Consider the following 18621-nt stretch of genomic DNA (forward strand, 5'->3'; position numbering starts at 1 on the left):
TGCTAAGGACAAATATCCTGCACCATACCCACGGTCTGTAATGCATTGAGCCGTTCACAGATGATTGAAATCGAGACTCTCTGTATACAGGTCTTATCCTGGCCATGATCTCATGTTTTGATGTTTGAGATATTTAAAATTGTTTCCTTTTCCTGAATAAATGGACTTATTCCTCATATGCAGGAAGGCAACATTTTGACTAAACCTGTACCTAAGATGTGAATAAAAATTCAAAATCTGCTTTATTTTAGACAGCATGTTACGCCAATTTGTAGAACAAATATAAAATAAGAGCAACAAGCACCTTTCCTCAAATACTAACAAATGAATTCATAGTTGTCCAAGGTATTTTTTTTAAGATTTTTATTCATTTATTCATGAGAGACACAGAGAGAAAGGCAGAGGGAGTAGCAGGCTCCCCACGGGGAGCCCGATATGGGACTCAATCCTAGGACCCGGGACCACCACCTGAGCCAAAGGTAAACACTCAACCACTGAGCCACCCAGGTGCCCCATTGTCCAAGGTATTTTAAACGATTTTGAAGGAATTGCAGAAATAGATTTAAACTTGACTTCTTAAATTTGCTTTGACCTATGATCACCTGGATAGGCCTTTTCCTGAATCCCACCTCACCTCTCCTTAAGGTGCTGATAAATCCAGAACTTGGAGCCTGAGTAGAAGCTAAAAAACATATTGACCACCACTTCCTGACAGACTTTGGGGGTGTGCTGGTGTGCTGGATCATCATCAATTGGAGTTTCTTACCCCAGTATAAGATAATGTCTTCTCTGAAAACTCAGGGAAACATGCGCATTCTCTCCAAATTGCATTAGATCACATGAAAAATTTTTTCCTCCTCTCATAGATTAAGATCTAGGAGAAACGGAGACAGGGAGTTTCACATCAAGCAGCATGGTTATTGGTGCTCAGAATAAAGGCAGACAAATAATGGAAAGGTGAAATCAACTTCACTACAGATGAGCAGGAGGGGTACAGTTTATCATAAACCAGGCTGGTTTCACTCATTTGAGCAAGCCCAGCCTGATGACAGAAAAAAGATGCTCATCCCCTGGGAGACTGAGGGACAGGTAACTTGCTAGTTGCATTAAATCTTATTGATCTGGCAAATGGTTAAAGGAATTCCTACAGATATTGGTGTGCTTTTAAGTCAAATCAATATGTCCCTTCTATTTCATTTTGTACTAATGAGGTGGAATTCACTCTTATCAGAGTTCTGTATGTAATATTCAGATGAAACTGAGAGGCTTGTAATTAGGATCAGAATTCTTTTGGTGAAAATTCAACCTTTGTTGAATCAGTCAAGACATTTAAGCAGTGCAACTTCTGCCATTATCTGACTGATTGATTCTCTTCCCCACTTCAATCAGTTTGTGACCATAAGGTAAATTTCCAATGTGTAAATTGCTAATATGTAAGTTCACTATACAACCTCTGAACAGCCTGTCTGAGAAACAGTAAGAGATAAGTAATTCTATCCATTTAGTGGGTATCTCCAAGCATAGGAAATGAGAGATATAGATATTTTAACATATCTTCTACTTTTAAGCAAACTGTTCACTTCTTTTGAATTCTACATGCTTGCCTTAATATACTTTTCTATTCTTACAGTAATATTGATACTTACTCCTTTTACTGAAAAACAATTTCCCACTAAAAGTTTTCAACACCCCCTTCCCAACCAACAACAGTAAAATACATTTTATGAAATCCTTATGAAGAATTTTCCAATTCTGAAATAGGTGTTGTGATTATATATTGTGTTAATGCGTTATGATAATTACAAAATGAGGACAGACCTGCATCTACTTTGCTTGAAAGAGAAGCCTACAGCCTTCTCTGAGTACTACTTATTAGAAAAGCAAATGACTAATTCTGAGAAATCTGCTTTCAGATTCTCTCATTGCAGTTGTGCTAAGAATGGAGAAAAGACCAGAAAGCAGACCTTTAGAGAAGCATTCTAACTTTGAATGAAGACAGCCAAGAAAATACAAATACAGAAAGAAGACATTTGGATTAGAAAGAATTCATGCTAAATTGATTTATATAAATACAAATCAAAATATTACATATGATTACATGAACAGAGCCTACATGAGTGAAATCCAGATGTGAGCTCAATTATCTCTGCGTTTCCATGGAATCTCGTCAGTGGCTGCCTCAGAAGAGGAAGGAGGAGAGAGAGGAAACAAGTAGGAGGAGAAATCTCCAGGCCTCTGCCTCTTCTTTTGTGAATTTTGGATGCTACCTAATTCAGCATTAAAAATAATCTATTTTTTAAGTATAAAAACTATTGGCTTCACTTGTGGATTCTGGAGTAAGTGGCTTTACTACTTTAAAACTTTTTGATCTTGGGCAGGTTACTCAACTTTATTTAAGCCCCAGTTTGTCTATCTATAAAATGAGAATAATAATTGTTCCTGCACTCCTAGTGTTGCTGTGAGAATTCAATGAATAAATCTAGGTAAAATTCTTAGAACAGTGTGGCAATAGGATTTTATCAGTATTAGCATTATTATCTAATACAGTAGAAAAATAAACTGACATTCTTCACTAAAGGAAAAAGAAAATGATCCATTGGCTTTAGAAAAATCAGGAACAGCCCATTTATTGGGGGATTTGTTGCCTAAAGTATATGGCACAAATGAAATGAATAAATGGTAAATTCCCCAGTTTGTTGTGGCCAAGGAAGGAATTTGAAGAGTACATGAGCACCATAAAGGTCAAGGACCTCTGCACTGGGTAGCACATAAAATGTAGGCCCAAACTGAAAGGCCTCTCCTTGTTTCACAAGTCATATTTCTCTGTTCCTGGTCACGATGAAACTTTTCAAGAGTGTTGACAACTCATTTTGTCACCACCTCTCCTTCACAACTTCTCCCTTTATAATACTAATTCTGCCATGATCACTCCACCAAAATTGCTCTTATCAATGTCACTAATTAATTTTATGTTACCCAACTGGTTCACTCATCTCTCCATATCGTACTTGAACTCACAGCAGAATGTAACATAGCTGAGCATTTCCTTGTTTCTAAAACATTACTCTGGTCTTCCATGAGATGACACTCTCAGGGTTTCTCTTGTCCCCACTCTTCCACCCAACCCCCAAATGTTGAAGTTCATCAGGACTGGCTTCTGGGCTCTCTTCTATTCTTTATCTTTATTATATCCATTCCCCTTGGCTTTAAATATCACATAGATGCTGAAAACCCCCAAATTTACTTCCAGTTGGGACTTCTTTCCTGTTGTCACTACCTATCTTATATCTTCCTGAAGAGGTATAATAGGATTCTTAAGTTTAATATGCCCAAAATGAAATCCTTGATTTTTCCTTTTTACCAAACCTATTTTTATTATAGTCCTATCATAGAAAAATGCTTCATTATCTAGCAATTGCTCAAGCCCGAGGTTTAGATAATATCCTTGATTATTTTTTCTACTTCATCCATGCATCAGTGAGTTCTACAGTTAACTCATCAAAAAAGAAAGGAAATCGGCAAATTGTTATTTCTTTACCATCATCCTAGACCAAACCACCTCTGTAACATGCAGATTACATGCTCATCTCCTTCTTCTAAAACTGCTACCCTTATATCTATTATCCACTTGGTGGCCAGAATGATCTTTTTAAAAAGATTTTATTTATTTGAGAGAGAGAGAGAGAGCGAGAGAGAGAGAGAGACAGCAAGCAAGCAGGGGGAGGAGCAGAAGAAGATGGACAAGTAGATTCCATGATGAGCACAGAATGTGAGGCTCCATCTCATAACCCCAAGATCATGACCAGAGCCGAAATCCAGAGTCGGACATTCAACTGACTGAGCCACCCAGGCACCTCCAGAACGATCATTTTAAACTACAAGTACTTAAACTGAATCACACACAAAGAAAATAAAAAATGTCTATGGTTTATGTTATACACCCCAAACATAGAAGCAGCAACTTCATTTCATACTAGACTGGACCGAGAAGACTATATACTAATAAAAAAAGAAGAATTAGCAAAGTAGTGCTTCAAAACCAGAAGTGACATATATATCAGATCAAAGAGAAGCTCTTCCCTTGAGAAGACCTGGGCAGTCAATAACAGAAGTCATTATATAAAATTGAAGTTTATTAATATTAGATTCATTCACTATAATCTCATTGTACAGTGAGCATTCAGATTCTCTAATGCCTCAGTGAATGCTGCCAGAATACAGTTTATTCTGTCTGGGTGTGTGTTATATTGCAGTTGCCCCCCCCCCCCCATTAATAAAGAGATACTTTAATGGTTTGAACAAATCACAGGGACACCCATTAGTGACCTACCTGGGGTGGCGTAGCCATACATCTATAGCTTGCTTCTATATAAAAGGTCAAAGGAAGAGTCTTCCAAGCACTAAAAATCTGTCATTAAAACAATAACCACAAAAAGTTTTTCAGGGACTGCACAGAGTCAAAATTCCTCTATTCAATCCCATTCTTGAAGGTCAAAATTAATTTAAGAAAGGAAATCATCTTGTAAGATAAGAATAGTCCCAAATTATACCAAACTCCTATTAATGTCTTTCTTTTCTCTTACTAGAGACTGTTTCAAGTACTCAAAGAAGCCCCAGGTTGAAATTGAACTGGCTATTCCATAATCTTGGATACTTGCCTTCAATTTTTATCATCTATGGAATAAGGAGACAACTAGATAAATGTAAAAAATATTTTTTCTGACTCATATATACCTGGAGCTTCAGCTTGTTGCATCTTTCTCTTTTAAAATAAGTTATTACAAAAGGTCAACAGATAGGTCCCCTGGAAAGCTTTGTACATTAAAATAAAAGTGTATCATCATTGTACTTAACAGAAACATCCAGTGCTGTAGTTAAAAAAAAAATCACTGTTTTTACACCATTTTTTCTCTCAGAAATGGAATTTCTACCTTAAACAGATGCTGTCATTGCTGTGTCTATAATGAAGGGATAACCAAATGGCAGCATTAAAAAAAATCTGCTCAGATTGTCCATTTAAAATTTTTTTACATGGGATGCCTGGGTGGTTCAGTCAGTTAAGCCTTTGGCTCAGGTCATGATCCCAGGGTTCTGGGATGGAGCCCCACATCAGGTTCCTTGATCAGTGCAAAGTCTGCTTCTCCCTCTCCCTCTGTTGTTTGCCCTGCTTGTCTTGTGCTCTCTGGCTCTCTCTCCCACTATCTCTGTCAAATAAATAAATAAAATCTTTAAAAAATAAAATAAATTTTTATATTGCTTTTAAATTTTTTATATTTATATTCAGATAATTTATTATCTAAAATGCTTGGTATAAAAATTATATATTCCTTTCTATGTTATTATATAATTTGTGTATATCCATCCACTTTTTGTTTGTGATGATGATACACTGGAAAATACGTGGTTTGTAAAGGGAAAAAATATTGTTCAAATCCCAGCTCTGCCACTTATTAGCTCTGAAACCTTGGTCATCAGCTATAAAAATATTTGTGCCTATCTCATGGGGTTGTAAATATGTAACATATATGTTCATACAATAACATATGTAAAATAGCTCAGAGCCTCATATAAAATAGGCATTCCTAAATATTATAGTCTGCCAATGAGTTATAATATAAATTTAACATATTGTATAGCAGAGCAGGGTAAAAAGGAGGGCTTTTGAGTTAAAAAATTCAAACTGTAATATAAGAAAATTTTCCATAAGCTAAAGAAGATTTGAATCTGAATATCTAAAAAGGCATATCTTTTTTCCCCCAGAAAAACTGATCCAGTAGAGCCAATACTGTGGTATATGTAATAAAATTATTATATTTGAAACCCAATGGGCTGACAAGGAAGCCAGGCAAAAGTACCAACTCTTTCTGAAATAGAAGAAAATCCACTACAAACTTTATTAGGCTTTAAATAGTATGATGTTTTCAGTTAACACGAAAGTTACAAAGCTCTGTTCTCAATTTTTATCCTCTTAGAGTTTTTTAACTTAAGTAACTAATTTTTTACATAGATCTGACATGGGAAGGAAAAAATAGATCTTTGTTAAATTAATAGTGTTCTGAATATTAAATCCAGAGAAAGAAGGAAAACTGAAATTTAAATGAATTGGAATCAAATGTATTGTGATTTCTAAAACTCAGGAGGCATTTATTATATATTATTATCTGAAATATCCCTAGGTTGTAATCAAATAACTTAATTAAGTATTTTTCCCCATAATTCCCCCTCAAATAAAAGGACAGTTCTAAAATTTAAAAAGTAATTTGGTATCTAAGTTAAAATATTTTTTCATTTATTCATGTATCTTTGTATCTATAATTGCAAAATATTAAATTATCAAAAATGGCTGAAAATAACCCACTAGCAATGGAAATATTGATATAAATTTTTATTCTCTCTTTCTCTGTTTTTTTGAGAAGTAAATTGGAAAGCTCAGGAGCAAAGGCTCTGATCCATAAACCATCTTATAACCTTTCTGATGCCTCTGCTCCAAACATCTTGATTATTTACCCAGTTCCATTAAAAACTGCTCAAGGATACTGAACTACAAAAGATATGAGTTGGCACAACCCAATCAAGTATCCTGGCCCCAAACGCTGAAAATGAGTCTGTCTTACAAACAGAATTTTCATGCTGAATAATCTTAATTTTAAATGATGAGAACAAGTTAAGACAATATAACGGAGTACAGCTGCTAAATATGTGGTTCAAGGATTTTTTTCCCATTAAAAGTTTTGTGACATTTTCTGCCACTGAACATGACTTGAGAGAGGCCCAGACTGCAAAAAACAGTCAATTAGGTTGAATAGGTCAGAAGGAGACTATCTTCAGGTGCTATCAAGCTCTTCTGGTACTAAGCTACCATTCTCCTGAGATCAGGGTGTGATCCTGCTTTGGGAAGGAAGATGGAATAGAAAATTGTTTACATTCATCCACTCTTAATTTTCATGCTACTGAAAGTGCTGATTGTCTTTGGTTGAGAAGGAGAAAAACAGGGACTGGAAGAGAAAATGTTTCCCTCTGACAGTTTGGACTGGGAGGTCATTGTTTACAGTTGGAAATGTAGGAGGGAACAATCAGAAACAAGCCTGGGACCTCTTAGACCCAGCTGTGGGAGCATCATTTTACTCTGGAACTCATGACTTAAAAGTCTTTCGAATCCCCAGGCCACCAAAGGCCATAATCTCCAGTGGTTACAAAATGTTAGAATTGTTTAGTGCCTGCATGTAAAGGGTGAGACCAGGCAAAGCAACAATCATCAGGAGATACCGTGGAGCCAGGGAAGTCATTGTATACAGGTGAGGAATCAGAAAAAAAATTTTCTAAAGAATGATTGTGTAGCTTCTCTAGTTCAGCCTTCTGATTTTCTGGTTGTGGCCTCCCTTAAAATCAAACAGAAAACCTACAACCTCATTCCAAGAATGCACATGGGGAGCTAACAAGAACTAAATAAACAATGCTCTGTTTGCTCAAATATTTAGCAAATAGCTCAGGGATTACTGCATACACCATTATTGAGATTTTAGCCAATTCTCAAAGATGTTTCTATGCTCTACTAATAAAACAATTCATGTATGTATAATGGCACATTGTAATTATTTCCACATGGTTTGCACTTAGACAAAACCTGAGGGAAGAAAGTCAACATTTGATGAAACTTTATCAGAAATCAACATTTATTACAACACAGACAAAACCTAAGTCCAGAACAAGATAAAACCAACAGTAGCAATCATCTGATATGTCAGTATATATTTTTTATCATATTTTTTTCCTCCTTATCGCTATTTTTTCTGGTTACAACTTAGGTAGAAGGATGACAAATTTACAGGAAATAACATATTGGAGTTTTGTAGATAAAAATCTTACTAAGTGTTTAGGGGTGTGTCTGTCTACGTTAGCCATAAATACTCAGCAAAGCATTGCCTGTAATGTAAAAATTTGTAGTGGGAGAAACCTCAAAGAGAATTCTTTTTGGTTGAGCATCTGGATGGTGGGACAGTATCCAAGTGATTATGATTTGTGACTCTAATCTCAAGCAAAGCCTTGTTCTGGGATTATTCATTCTTGCTTCAGCAACTAACTTACATAGTTGAATTTCTACATGAGGTAAGAGCTGAATAGATGGAAATAAAACCCTTTTCAATTTTTCAGAACAAGGTTATTCCATTTAGAAAGAAGTCACAGATTTTCATAAAAAGACTTGGCCATATTTATGCCTAGAACTTAAATTGAGTCTGTCTACACTTTTGAAACCAAGTAATGATATGGATTGCTTCAAGTCACTTCATATTTTATACTGGTGACCAAAGCTCAATCTGTTGAATGTTCGATACTTATTAACATTAAAAACAAATGGATTAGAATATGTTTCTGATACTTCATTCAGTTCAAAAGTTAAATCTCCTGATAATTCACTCATTCATTTAGCAAATATTTGTTGAGTATGTACTGTGTGCAGGAACCGTCCTAGGCACCAGAGACAGAGCAGTGGACAGAACAAAATCCTTGATTTGTGGGGATTATATTTTGGAGGAACGAGTCAATAAACAAATATATGGTATATATTCACAGAATAGTGTTATTATATGTAATGTACATTATGAAGAAAAACAAAGCAGAATTGAAAGAAATATTGAAAGTGAGAGAAGAGACTGTTTTCTGTAGGGTGGTGAGGGGAGATTTTGAGGCTTTCACATCATTCAAGGGAGGAGACAAATGAAGGGAGAAAATGAGCCATGAGAAAATTTGAAATCTGGAAGAAGGAAGAAGTACAAAGGTTTTAATGCGGGACTAAATTTGCCTTTCAGGGGAACGTATAGAAAGCCAATTTTTGTTGGAGTGGAGTGAGCAAGTGGAAAGCAATCAATTTTGAGCATAGATAGGGTTCAAATCAAGAAGAGCCTTACTAAGGTTAGGATTTGGATTTTGTTCTTAGCATGATGGGAATCATTTAAAGATTTTGAGAAGAGCAACATTAAATGGTTAAGGATTTTGTAAGTCTCTCTGGCTGTTCTGTGAAGATAGACTGTAAGAAAAAACAAGGGTGCAAGTGGGGAAGCCAAGTGGAGGGTTATTGTGCTAGTACTGACTGTAAATGATGGGGCCCCAGACCAGAGCAATAGGGGTGGAGTGAGAAGTGGTTATATGCTAGATAGATTTCAAAGCCAGGAATGACAAGATCTTTCTGATGGATTGGGTGGATCTTAGGGAAAGTGAGGAATTGAACTTGATTCCAGTACTTTCTCTGAGCCACTGGGAAATAACTGAATTACTCAATCTTTCCTCAAGTATCAATGAAATGCAGACTGTGCTAAGCTCTGTATTAGGTGCTTAGGTATATCACCAAGCAAAAAAAAAAAAAAACAAAGATCCCTGGAGGAAAAAAAAAAGACAATAAAAATGAACATAAAGGAATGCATTTTAAAGTATGTTTGAAGATAACAAGTATTGTGGAAAAAAAAAAACAACAGGAAAGGTTAACGGGGTTGGGTGGCAACAGGTTCCTTTATTAAACAAGGTGGTCAGGATTGGTGTCCGTGAGATGGTGAGATCTGAGCAGGGGCCAGGAGGCCAGTGTGCCTGCAGTCCAGTGAGGTGAGAGGAGAATGAATGGTCAGTGATGAAGCAAGACAAGTAAACCAGGAGACCTGATGTGTAGACTCTTGAAGGCCATTGGGATTTGGCCTTTATTCTGAATGAAACATGGAGCCATTTCAGGGTCATGGTCATTTGAGTAGAGGAGTGACATGATCTGACTTATATATGTCGCACTCTGATCACTCCTCTGAGAATATATTACAAGGTAGCAAAGATAAAGCAAAGAAACCTATTTTGGGGTGATTGCAACAATTCAGATGAGAGCTGATGGTGGTTTGATAGAGACAGCTGTGAAAGTGGCAGGATAGATGTAGAAGTAGAGCTTCCTTGATTTCCTGATAGATTAGGAAACAGTTTTTGGCTTGAAAAGCTAGAAGGTTGGAGTTGCCGTTAACTGAAATGATAGACTCTGGTTTGAGTGGGAGGTGGGGGAATACCAGGAGTTCTGTTTTGGATGTTTTAGGTCTGAGATGCTTCAGATATATCCAAGTGAAGGAATCGGGTTGGCAGTTGAATATTCAAGTCTAGAGTTCAGGGGAGCATTTTGAACTGGAGATATACACCCTCAGATGGAGGTATAAGGGTGGTGTTTAGAACTATGGGCAATGGGGGGATCCCTGGGTGGCGCAGCGGTTTGGCGCCTGCCTTTGGCCCAGGGAGCGATCCTGGAGACGGGGGATCGAATCCCACGTCGGCCTCCTGGTGCATGGAGCCTGCTTCTCCCTCTGCCTATGTCTCTGCCTTCCTCTCTCTCTCTCTCTCTCTCTCTCTCTCTCTCTCTCTGTGACTATCATTAAAAAAAAAAAAGAACTATGGGCAATGGATGAGGTCATGTATGGAGTGAATGGAGATAGAAAGGAAGGCAAAGACTGGGCCCTTGGGTAATCCAATATTCAGAAGTAGGGAAAAGAGACCACCTAGGCAGGGGAAGAACCAAGTGGTTGTGTTGTCCACCAAAGACAGTGTATTAAAGATGAGGGAGTGATTAACCCTGAGAGAGTTTGCCCCTCTAGAGGTCAAGTATGATGCCTGGGAATTGATCATGGGAGGCAGCAACATGGAGGTCATTAATGATTTTTGAGAGCAGTTTTGAAGGAATCCTGGGATAGTAAATTTTGAAGCCAAGGGGAATGCTGGTGGGGAGGAAAAGTTATCACTAAACTAAGAATATCTGGGAGAAAAGTAGATAAGGGCTGAGGATGAAAGGATCAAACCCATGTGATTATATGTGTTATGACTAATTTTCCTTGTTGGCCACATACGGCTGAGTTCTTACCAAATCTGAAGGAATGCTGAATCATTTATTTTCTCAGTGATTAGCACTTAATCACTTCATTAAAATATGTGTTGCTTTTATTCAAAATCAATTTTGTACTTCCCTATTAAGCCTTCTGAAAATTCATCTTGCCAAAAGAAATATGAATCCCTTGTAGGGTTTTCATGACTCAGAGACAAAGGATTTCTTTCCTTTTATTGAATTATTTGTGTTACCGAATCTGGCTATGTTCTGAATCTCTTATTGTAATAAGTTAATATTTATTGTAGTGCAAGCACAATAATGTAGTGCTTGGCATTGAGTTAACAATATAAATAATTAGATTTTATATATACCTTTCCAAAAGAAAGGAAAAGATTGTCATAAATGCACTTTGTAAACAACAATACATTGCTTTGTGATGTCTCTTGGACAGTTTTTGGGTAATATTTAATTCTTGTATTATTGATCTTATTTTTTCCTATTTAGATCGTAAGCTTTTAGAAGGCAGAGACAATATGCCATGCATATGCCTCATAGCAAAGAGATAGCTGTGTATTTAATCTTATATCTCTTTTATTGAATTTATTTATTTTATTTTTTTATTTATTTTATTTATTTATTTATTTATTATTTAAATAAAATATTTTATTTATTTTTTTAAAATATTTAAAATATTTAAAAAATATTTTAAAAAAAATAAATAAAATATTTTATTTAAATATTTAAATATTTTTAAAATATTTTTTAAAATATTTTATTTATTTTATTTATTTATTTATTTATTTTATTTTATTTATTTATTTTATTTTTTTATTATTTTATTGAATTTATCTCTTTTATAAGAATTTAATCTTATATCTCTTTTATTAACTTTAGTGCTCTTTTGCTTAAAAGCTGCCTAGTAACAATGGCAGAAAACCTGTCCTTTCTGATGCAACAAAATTAGAATGTCTGAGAATTTGTGACTTTGTTTTCCACAGTACAAGTCTTTCCGAAACAAGGTCAATATTTGTAGGGGTTCTTTGGTTGTGCTTATACTTTCTTATTCTCCATTAAGCATTTGATCATTGAAATAAAATTGACCCTTTGGGGGATGGTATGTCATATGTCTCTTTCATCCCAATTAGAATCCAGAATTTAGTGCAACTGGCTGTATTCAGTCATTTCTTTCATAAATAAAGGCATTTGAGGGCCCTTGTAAGTCTTACAATTGGTAATAAGAATGGGCATATATTCTGATTCCCAGTTTATTGATTTTATTACAAATTTCTTTGACAAGATCATTTTTCAGTAGATTTTTGCTCTTTCCAAAATATTTATCAACACATTTCTCCAAAGGCACGCGATTTTATTTTGTGATCTTGTAATTTCATACGGGCTTTATCACATGAAAATTGGCCATTTACTATTTTGAAATCTAACTTATTTTTGTGTAAGAAATGTACTGACTCTGATAATTTTCCCATTTGTAATATCTTTAAGAACAAATGGAGGAGACTGAGTAAACATTGTTAACTACAGGGAATTAGATGCTTAGTTACCAAACTAAATAGGTGCTTTTTGAAGGAAACATCTGAATGTGCAATTTCTATTTAGTGCTTTAGATGAAGAACATCATAGAACATTTTTTCCAGAAAATCTCCTTGGCTTAACTAGTTTGCTTTCTCTTCCAGCTTAGAAGCGGCCACATACTTCTCAAATCCTTGCAAAGCAGCTAAAAAGCTCTGTGATTCTTAAGGATTTGATAAAGATTTGGGACTCAAATCAGTACAAGCAAGAATTTATTTATTTTTTTTTGCAAATTTTGGTGGTAGAAACTTTAGGCCATAAGTTTCTGCCACAGAAAAAGTAATAAAGGGCCTTCTAGGCCTGATATTTTAGTCACTTACATAGCACACTTTCTTAAACCTTGCTATATGTCTTTAGGATTGCTTGTTCCTCCCTTATTTTATTATTTTATTTTATTATTTATTTTATTTTATTTTATTTGTTTTATTCTATTTTATTCTGTTTTATTTCTAGTGTAGTTAACATACAATGTTGTATTAGTTTCAGGTGTACAATAAAGTAATTCAATAATCCTGTACATTACTAAGTGATCATCACAATAAGTGTGCTCTTTATCCCCTCCATTTATTTCACCCATCCTCCTCCCCCCTGGTGACCATCAGTTTATTCTCTATAGTTAAGAGTCTGTTTTTTGGTTTGTCTTTCTTTACCCACTTTGTTTTTTTGTTTCTTGAATTACATACACTCTTGAGGGAAATCTTATGGTATTTGTCTTTCTCTGACTGACTTATTTCACTTAATGTTATACTCTCTAGTTCCATCTATGTGGATGCAAATGGCAAGATCTCATTCTTTTTTACTGCTAATATTCCTGTGTGTGTGTGTGTGTGTGTGTGTGTGTGTGTGTGTGTTCTTTATCCATTCATCAGTTGATGGATACTTTCATCTTACAAAATAGCAGAATGGATTCCTGTGCTTGAAAGTTTATAATGTATAGTGTTAGGTGTTCTTAGTGTTAAGACTTTGCTACCAACTCTATTATTAGTTTATTCCTTTTTAAGCTGATTTTTCTGTTATAGAGTCCCAAACAGAATGTTAGGGATATAAGGGGATACGATACAGCTGTTATTGTAGTGAAACACATACTCATATAATCTACAGACATCCTTGGACACTAGTAGGTGTCAAGCCCTGTGCAATTTAGCAGAGATAAAGAGAGAAAAGATACAGTTCTCTCCTTCATGGAATTAAGAGGCTGGTCAATTCATTTTATTTTTAAAAAATGTGACCAGATGACAATTATTACTAAATGATGGTATGTGACCTTTTCTTTACTCTTGCACTTTGTGAGGTTCTAACTGTTTTGCCATCTCTCACCAGATGTAAAGAAGAGGACTCAGCAGCTGGATGAATCAGACATAAGTTTGCGGGTAGAATGATAAGCTAAGGGAAGTCCAGGGACCAAGATGTGCCTCAAGTGCATGGATTGCAGGAGATGACAGTTCTATTATAATACCTGCTCTAAAAACCATGAACTTATTCCAACATGATGGGTGGAACATGGTATTAGGGAACAATTGGAACATGAGAATTTTGTGTTTGCTTGTGCAGGGCTTCATTTACAAGAAACCATAGGTGAAAGCAAAAAATTCACCAGCTAAATACCCACACTTATGAATACATAACACCCACACTTCAAACATTTACAGGGATCTCTGTTCACCATGAGGCATAAGTCACACTCATCCACACCTGGAGTTACAGCTTCTCTCCCATTATGGCTGCTCCTCCTCCACCTCTACAATGGCTCACAGGCTGCCATGTTTGCCATGCCCACTTCCTCAAGCAAGCTGCAGGTCTTCTAAAGATAAAGCACCATATTTATTATAGTGTTAGTGCATTTCTTGCCATGGCCTGTAGTGTAATATTACACTGGTGTTCTATTTTTATTTTTTTAAAGATTTTATTTATTTATTCATGAGAGACACAGAGAGGCAGAGACACAGGCAGAAAGAGAAGCAGGCTCCATGCAGGGAGCCCGATGCGGGACTCAATCCCAGGACCCTGAGATCATGACCTGAGCCAAAGGCAGATGCTCTACCACTGAGCCACCCAGGTGCTCCTATACTACTGTTTTAATTAAGTTTCTATCTTTTTTAATGTGTCACTGACAAAATTTCTGAGTGTTGTTCCCCTAACCATTTTCCCCATAAACCCTGTAGTGTTAACTGCACAATTTTTGGAGAGCATGGATGGTTTTAAGAAACATGTCACATTATAGCAAAACTGACTGTGTTTTCCATTATTATCATGTATCCCAAATTTCATATTTTGTAGGAGGAGTAAATTTGGGAGTATGAATGGCTGGGAGAAAAACCAGAATGTTTAGTACTATTTTTGTAGACTATATTGACTTTAATAATATTTGGAAGACACAGGTGAAGAACTTGAATGCTACTGAAATCACTGATCTGTGGAAAAATAGAAAAGTCAGAAAATGTGAGGCTCGAGCCAAAGTCAAAGCGTGACTGTTGAATGTGAAATTTTGAGTGGCCCCATTGGTATCCTGGGCTTGTGCTTGGGCCACTCTGGTGTGATCTACGTAGGTCAATTGAGTTATTTCTTTGCAATTCAGTAGTTAGCAGCTAAAGGTTGACTTTCTCACGGGCTTTCATGGTTCCCTGGAACCTCACCTGAAACTATATGTGTGCTCTGGAGGACAGAATCAGCCCCACAGTCTCCATATGAACAGGCAATGTAACAGTTTTTCATGATGGGAGCATTGAAATATTTCCTAATCTGATCAAAAAGCTCATTCTCCCGGCTTGCAAACAAAGACTATGTACTACAAAGTCCAACAAAGTTGATTATAAAGGGAGTAGGTGGTGGCTGTGAAGAGCTCTTGAAGACAGGAAAAATGAGTCTGATTTAAACTTGATAATCCTCTTGCTTTCCTAATTAACAGACAGGAAAGTTTGGTAAATATAAGAAAGAGATGACTATCCCTGATGCATTCTAAAGCCAGTATTAATTGAATCACTATCTCCCTTGTTATCTAGATACCATTATTCGCTAGATAGTATTGCTCTAGTTGAAGATATTTGCAAATGCTGATACAAATATTTGCTGAAACTTACTTTTTTCAAATTGTTAGTTGGTAGGTATAAAAAGGGTAAATGAATGCAAATATCTTTCCCAGAAAACTTTCTGGGCCCCCTATTCTGACCCTGTGAAGCTGAACTTTAGTTTTAATTTAATCTTCCTTGGTTCTCCAATCAAATTGTAGGGTTGAAAAATAATGGCAGGGAGGGAGTTATTTCACAGGTTTTTTCCTTGTGTGTAGCACAGCTCATCTCAAAAATAAGTATTCATCCTTTCCTGTTGCTTAGCCCCAAATGCATTATTATTTATTTGGTTTTGGTCGTTGGGGTATGGGAGCCTATCTACTTGTAAATTTCCCCTTGGTCATGAGACATAGTCACATTCACACTACTGGCCTTTGGTGATACTACACCTAACCAAATTATCCAAGTGCTATCAGGAGGAACTAGAAATAGTCATGACTAAGCCTCCTCAGTTTGTTACAACTCCTAAAGTAGTAGTAAAGAGCTGTTTTGTTTTGTTTTGAAATTCTCTTTATTTCCAGGTAATAATGAGCTCCTCATGTGATATAGATCAGAAAGTTCAGAGTTGGTGTTTTGAAAACAAATCTATGGCATTTTTCTGTCTTTTTCTCAAGCCTGGCTAGATTGCAATTTATAATATAATGATTTCCCATTTCATTCTCCTAAATTAATCATTGTGATATAAATGTTGGTCCATATGTATTTTTCTTCTCCATGCCTACTTTCTTGCCTCAGAATAAAGTCTGAATTCCTCAGGCTAGCAACTTCTGTGGCCTGCCATCTTCTCCTTCTAGTTAACACCAATCACCACTAATGTCTCTACCGCCACTTCTCTTTTCAAATTCCTTCAAAAGAGTCTATTTCTGTGTCCTTTGCTCCGCCCATTAATTTCGTCTCTTCACTATACTACAGCCTCCTTTTCTCTCCTCTCTGCTCCCCCACCAACACATACAGTTATTTCCTGAAACTATTTTTGCTAAAGCTATCACTAACTTTCCCATTGCCAAATTCAGTGAATGTCTTAAAATTTCTTAAAAACTTTTAAAATGTGGATGAATGAACATATCTGTTAACCATTGATCCTTTCTCAAGTCTTGGTAAATGACAGTTACAGGCTTTTTAACAAAAAGTTCGAAAAATAAGAGATGGGAGAGGAGAAATAATCATCAAATTGCAGAATGCTGTAGATAAGATAGTGGCATTTTATCTGACAGGTCTGAGAAAGCTGATTCTTAAGGCAAAGCCCTGAAAGGCTCTGGGTCTGGCAGTATCAGGCACATCTTGAAATAAGGTTAAAGGTGGCAAAAGAGTGACATCAGCAAGATAGTGCAATAGGAGATCCCTGACTCCTATCCAAATCAGAAAGGAAGAAGTTAAATTGTCTGTGTTTGCAGATAACATGATCTTTATATAGAAAACCCTAAATTCCACTAAAAAACTTGTAGAATAAATGAATTCGGTGAAGTTGCAGAACACAGAATCAACATATAAAACTCAATTGCATTTCCATATACTAACAATGAACTATCCAAAAAAGAAATTAAGAAAACAATCTCATTCACAAGATCAACAAGAAGAATAAAATACTTAAGAATAAACTTGATCAAGAGGTGAAAGACTTGCATACTGAAAATTATAACACATTTAACGAAAGATATTAAAGAAAACACAGATAAATGGAAAGATATACTCTGTTCATTGACTGGGAGATTTAATATTGCTGAAATATCCACACTAGAGAAAGTGACAAAGTGATATACAGATTTAGTACAATTCCTGTCAAAACTCCAATGCCATTTTCTACAGAAATAGAAAAAAACAATCCCGGGATGTTTGGGTGGCTCAGTGGTTGCTTTGGCCAAGAGCGTGATCCTGGAGTTCCGGGATCGAGTTCCACATTGGGCTCCCTGCATAGAGCTTACTTCTCCCTCTGCCTATGTCTCTGCCTCTCTCTCTCTCTCTCTCTCTCTCTCTCTCTCTGTCTCTCATGAATAAATAAGTAAAATCTTTAAAAAAAAGAAAAAAACAATCCTAAAATTTATATGAAACCATCAAAACCACTGGATTGACAAAACAATCTCAAGAAATATGAGCAAAACTGGAGGTGTTACACTTCCTGTAGTCATCAAAACAGTATGTAGCATAAAAACAGGCACACACATTGAAAGAACTGGAAAACAACAACAGAAACAGACACATAAACCAATGTAACAGAACCCAGAGATGAGCCCACACATACATGGTCAACTAGTAATTGAGAAGGGGCCAAGAACACAAAATGTAGAATGGATAATCTCTTTAATAAATGGTTTTGGAAAAACGGAATATCAGATGTGTAAAAAAAAGAAATTTGGTCTTTTTTTCTTGCACCATATACAAAAAATTAACTTGAAATGAATTAAAGACTTAAATGTAAGACTTGAAACCATAAAATTCCCAGGAGAAAACATGGTGTAAGAACCCCTTGACAGTGATCTTGGCAATGAATTTTTGGATATAAAAGCACAGGCAACAAAAAGAAAAATAAATAAGTGGGACTATATTAAAACTATAACCACTGCACAGCATAAGAAGCCATTAACATAATGAAAAGAAAACTTATGAAGTGGAAGAAAAGATTTTCACACAACATGTTTGATAAGGGGTTAAAGTCTAAAATATATATAGAACTCATACTACTCAACAGCAAAATAATAACTCAATTAAAAAAATGGGTCAAGGAGCTGAATACACATTTTTTCCAAAGAAGATATACATGTGGTTGGTATATGAAAATGTGCTCACTAATCACTAACCATCAGAGAATGCAAGTCAAAACAAGAATGCAATATAATTTCATACCTTTTAGAAGGTCTTTTATGAAAAAGCCAGGAGATAGCAAGTGATGGTGAGGATGTGGATAAAAGGGAACCCTTAGGCGCTATTGACTGGAACGTAAATTGGTACTGCCATTATAGATGCAGCAAGAAGGTCCTCAAAAATTAAAACTAGAACTGCCATATGATCCAGAAATCTTACTTTTGAATGTATTTCCAAAGAAAATTAAATTGGAAGCTCAAAGAGATAGCTGCACCTCTATGTTCATTGCAGTATTATGTGCAATACCCAAGATATTGAAACAACCTAAGTGTC

General features: G+C 35.8%; 1 long non-coding RNA gene across 4 annotated transcripts in view; it reads right to left on the reverse strand.

Annotated features, from left to right (window-relative positions):
* Positions 1 to 393: 393 nt before the first annotated feature.
* Positions 394 to 18621, reverse strand: part of LOC111091340 — a 35298-nt gene continuing 17070 nt past the window's right edge. For all 4 annotated transcript variants that reach the window (XR_005355194.1, XR_005355192.1, XR_005355191.1 and 1 more), the window contains 2 exons: positions 4331 to 4408; positions 394 to 874 (listed from right to left, as the gene is read on the reverse strand). This is a non-coding gene — a long non-coding RNA (uncharacterized LOC111091340). The remainder of the gene's footprint in view (positions 875 to 4330; positions 4409 to 18621) is intronic.

Source organism: Canis lupus, chromosome 2 (assembly GCF_011100685.1).
Source record: "Canis lupus familiaris isolate Mischka breed German Shepherd chromosome 2, alternate assembly UU_Cfam_GSD_1.0, whole genome shotgun sequence".
NCBI lineage: Eukaryota > Metazoa > Chordata > Mammalia > Carnivora > Canidae > Canis > Canis lupus.